The 5,225-nt window shown below is 36.5% G+C and overlaps 1 pseudogene; it reads left to right on the top strand.

Moving 5' to 3' along the window:
• Positions 1–2,112: 2,112 nt before the first annotated feature.
• LOC120346444 (adenosylhomocysteinase pseudogene) lies at positions 2,113–3,828 on the top strand (annotated as a pseudogene).
• The last annotated feature ends 1,397 nt before the right edge of the window (positions 3,829–5,225 follow it).

The raw sequence follows: 5,225 nt of genomic DNA, 5'->3' as shown, positions 1-5,225 counted from the left end.
CCTAATGCAGTAAGATTACGGTCAGATCACAAGTCATATATCGAGTGAAACAAGAACACAATATTATAGAGCATTCTCGGCAAACCGGAAACGATACGTTATCAAATTGGTCGAAACGAGAAAGACAATACATGGAGCGAATGCATTATCGCTGTTGCGAAACATAATGCGGCCTATTTTGTGAAATATTACATGCTATTAATATGAAAGGGTAAAATACATTATAATCCATAGTTACACAATGCACATTCGCTACACTATAATGTCATTCCCAAAATTTCCCCTAACTTTTTTTCCATCACGTTCGACAACCTCCGTCACACCTGTTCGCTAGTCTTTGCAGCCAACTAGTGTTAAGTTGAGAATAAATAGGACTGCGATTTTTAATATAAGATAGCCTCTCTTTCAGATAGTTCGGATCCTATACCCGTTGAAAACTACGTAGAATAATTTAAGTTGTAAGACTGTGAAGTCTCATGCACAATTGAATGGCCAACCTATTTAAAATGCAATACGGACAAAGAAAATGTGATCACAAACCAGGCTTTAAAAAGCGACTATATTCATTACTATCTTAAATCTATTCAAACTGGCAAAAATTTGTATGTTCTTAAACTGTACAACAAGTATGCATAATGTAAACGGACAGAAGTCCAAACTTATTATCTAGTCCGTTTCCCAACCAGGTAGGGATCCCTCTCAAGGGAGGAATATTTTCGTTCTTGGGGAGGAATTTTGCTTTGTATTTGCTGTAGTATTACTAATATTCTCCAGTTCTTTATTATTACAATAAATACTTATTTATGCACACATTATCAACTACTTGAAATTAAAGCAGGATCTGGTAAGGATCTATTGAATATTGAATAAATAAAGTACTTTTTATGAATAGAAAGGGAAGAATAACAAGTTTCAAAATAGCCGAAGGGAGGAATGTAACGAAAAAGGTTGGGAACCCCTGGGATGGGCAATGTAGGATAATTGGCGATTCTAAAATACTTAAATCAAATCCAGAATACCAAATCATATTCTAGTTTTTCAGGTATTCAAATAGTAGAAATTCCCCACCACATCGCTTGATTAAAACTTTAAAAAAGCAAAATTGAAGCCTAAATGTATTTCTATCTTTGTGCAATGGCCTGAGCGCTGTATTTTTTTGATATAAATCAGGCATTACCCGGAGACAATAAAATTTAAGAATTTTGACAATATTTTTTTTGCCTTGAACTGTTTAAAATTTTTGTGATCCTAAATACTGATATGCAAAATTAGGACTCGCATTATGTAGGCCTACTTTAATAGTAAACGGTGGGATACAAAAAATAGATATGAAACAGCATTAAATAATTATTAATGTGAGAGTGTACTAAAACATATCCGCTGAAAATTAATTTTATGCGTGTCCAACGTACAGTATATTTAAATCATGCGCGTATATTTAAATTATCTTAATTAATACAAGAGAGCTACGCTCAAATATATGGATGCGTAGCGCCACCTAGTGGCAAATTTGGAAAACATCATAGCACTCAAAAAAACGAATCCCATGCAGCTCACCGAAATATTTGAAATGAATAAAAATGATAGCCTCCTAGGCGAAAATCATCATCAATCTATCATCAACCACTGACAAATTTCAAAGCAAATGGTCCAGTAATTAATGAGAATGGCGTTTTTTCCTAACGATACCACGAAGAATTCAAATATTAAGAAGAAGAGTGCCGACATAAAATGCAAAACGATCGTAATGTCCACTTACGAGTTCAATAAACTATCTATCGAACCACCCATATGTACACAAAATGTCTGAAACACAACCCCACCTCAATGGTCCCGGCCTATAATTCACCGTGCCCACATAACATTTGTCTGATTATTATTAAGGTAATTTTGCTCGCCATTACCTGATTGTTGACAAAAATATTTTTTTAGTGTTCTTAAATACTATATGTTATATAATCGTACTTGGTTTAGGAATCGCTGCTTGCTAAGCCTCAGTAACTAAAAAAGGGTTCAATCCGGATATAGTATTGTATGCTCCTGCCACCTAAAAGTTTTGCAATAGTGTTAGGTCACGGTTCAGTAACCTCCAGCAGTATATAAGCGTATTTCACGCTGTCGCGGTCTCCATTCCACCAGGTCTTCCTCGCTTGTCACGTAGCTGAGATATTGTTAAATATGACGCCGTTACCTTACAAAGTCGCTGATATAAGTCTCGCCGATTTTGGACGCAAAGAAATAAACATTGCAGAAAATGAAATGCCAGGACTCATGTCGCTACGTAAGGTGTATGGACCATCAAAACCACTGAAAGGTGCAAGGATAGCAGGGTGCCTGCATATGACAATTCAGACCGCAGTTTTAATAGAAACATTGAAAGAGTTGGGTGCAGAAGTACAGTGGTCGTCATGCAATATTTTTTCAACACAAGACCATGCTGCTGCAGCCATTGCGGCAACTGGTGTTCCAGTTTTTGCCTGGAAAGGGGAAACAGATGATGAGTACATGTGGTGCATTGAGCAAACTTTGGTTTTTGCTGATGGTCAACCATTGAACATGATTTTAGATGATGGAGGTGATCTTACAAACTTGGTACATGAAAAATTTTCTCAATATCTAGATGGTATCAAAGGAATTTCTGAAGAGACAACAACAGGCGTTCACAATCTTTATAAAATGATGGAAAAGGGAACTCTTCACACTCCTGCTATCAATGTGAATGACTCAGTCACAAAAAGCAAGTTTGACAATTTGTATGGTTGTAGGGAGTCCCTGGTTGATGGAATCAAACGAGCAACGGATGTTATGCTGGCAGGAAAAGTTGCAGTTGTTGCAGGATACGGTGATGTCGGGAAAGGAAGTGCTTCTTCCCTTCGTGCTTTTGGTTGCAGAGTTATAATTACTGAAATTGATCCGATCAATGCATTGCAGGCAGCAATGGAAGGATATGAAGTCACAACTATTCAAAAGGCTGCATCTCGTGCCAACATTATTGTTACAACCACTGGTTGCAAATCTATTGTTACTAAAGAAATATTCGAAAGTTTGCCTAATGATGCAATTGTTTGTAACATTGGACATTTTGATTGTGAACTTGATGTCGCATGGCTCAATGCAAATGCAGTCGAAAAAATAAATGTCAAGCCACAAGTTGACAGGTATAAACTGAAAAGCGGAAGACACATCATCTTACTTGCAGAAGGACGATTGGTCAATCTTGGATGTGCTACAGGTCACCCTAGCTTTGTAATGAGCAATTCATTTACTAATCAAACTCTTGCACAAATCGAATTATGGTCAAATAATCTTGACAACTGCAAATATGCAAAGGGAAAAGTTTACATGTTGCCTAAACATCTTGATGAAAAAGTTGCAGCATTACATCTCGACCATCTTGGTGTTGAGCTAACCAAATTGACAGAAGATCAGTCACAATACCTTGGTCTTCCAGTTAAAGGGCCCTACAAGCCAGATTATTATCGTTATTAATGTGTTAAATGGTTGGTGTACAGTGAATCTTGAAGGTCAGCTTATAGTTCAATTGCAAAAAGTGCTGGCAAACCGTAAAATATCAAACTATTTTTGCAAGATGGTTATATGTTTCTTCTCAAATCATAAAATATGTTACATTTTTAGCACTTCACAAATATTCCATTTGATTAAGCTACAATGTGTGTATTTTCTGATTTTTATGTACACCATGCTAATGCACAACTAGATATTGTCTCATGGATGAGATTGTACAATTCATGTATAAAAGAATTATGTGTTAGTATTTGTTTATGGTGTTTGAGACTTTAATATAATTAAATCATCAGATTTGCAAAATTTCGGAGCCTACTTGTTGGTATAGGATTGATTGTAGTTTTATAACTAAGAGCCTGAATGTGTACACCGTGGATATCCTAATTGAAATGTTTATTTAATACTCTCTGGTTGGGGGAAAAACTTTAGCATATTTCAGATTGAAAACCGAAGTTAAGCCCTATTTTTTGTTTTAATATCGTCATGTCTTTTTGTCTCTATACGCAACTCAAGTTGGAATACATCAATGTTAATTCTTCCATAGTTAGTACTTATCGATCTTAAGATCGTTAAGTATGTTGATAGGTATTTGTTTGTCTGTGTGTTAGATGCACGCGATATCTCACGAAAGCGAGGTTGAATCCGCTCCAAATTTTGCATTTGCATTCATCATAGCTCTGATCAGAAGCCTATTGATTTTGGATGGATTATGTCTTATAATTAGCGAGTTATTTATTAATTAGTAATGGGAAACACGGTGTCACTATGGAGTAAGACCACTGTTTTGGGGCATCCCCTAACCTTCGATCGATAAGTCTTCGGTTTCTAACCGATATTCTAGTTTCCATTTTGGCTACTCTTGATGGTGTACACAATTTTGAATGCACCAAGTCATATACATTTTTGTTCTGTTTTTAAGGCCTATAGTTCACAACAGAAACTGATATATAAAACTGTTATAATTTGGGGCTCAAACACTTGTGGTCTAGGACTAGGTAATAATCAGTTGTCAGAGCCTGATCAATAGAGGCATCTAGAGTGGGTGTGTTATCCTCTTTCACCATACAGATGCACACTTTTAAGGAGATCTCAATGCCCCACGTTTACCTTCATCTGCTGATAAGTAAGTCCACTTGCAGTTTTTAGCCATGTTTCAGTGGATACTAGTGACTCTACCCACAAGACGGGCGGCGATTTTTTTAGTAACGAGATTACATGAAAAGAACCATTTATATATTACCAGGCTCCTAACCGGATTATCGAATACCATTCTTTAAGTTTATAACATTACCGAATATAATAGCGCTTTGCCTCTTCTCATATCTATGGAGCGGAAGATGAAAGCTTTTGCAGAAATTTCGCATTACTCTGAAGAAAAAAGAGTTAGAGCAAATACCAAAAAAATATATTTTGCGATAGCTATTGTAATGGAGTTTTCCATGCCAAGAAGTGGGACGAATACATCAGCAGCAGAATACTGGGTCTTTTCCAACACAGGTTCAAATTTTGATAAATAAATCTTAGTATATATGCTTAAATACGGGGCTAAATCTGATGGTGATCGCATGCTGAAATACTCCGATAGAAGATTATACCGTCAGCTTCGTCGCTTCTCACATTTCGAATTCAAGTTGCGCAAGTTTTCCTCGTGGGGCAACTGTGTGCAGAGGATTACTGTATTCTTCATAGTCGCAGGGTAG

This window comes from Styela clava, chromosome 8 (genome assembly GCF_964204865.1).
Source record: "Styela clava chromosome 8, kaStyClav1.hap1.2, whole genome shotgun sequence".
Taxonomy (NCBI): Eukaryota; Metazoa; Chordata; class Ascidiacea; order Stolidobranchia; family Styelidae; genus Styela; species Styela clava.
The sequence above is the reverse complement of the archived record's forward strand: the minus strand, read 5'-3'. Positions and strand labels throughout refer to the sequence as shown.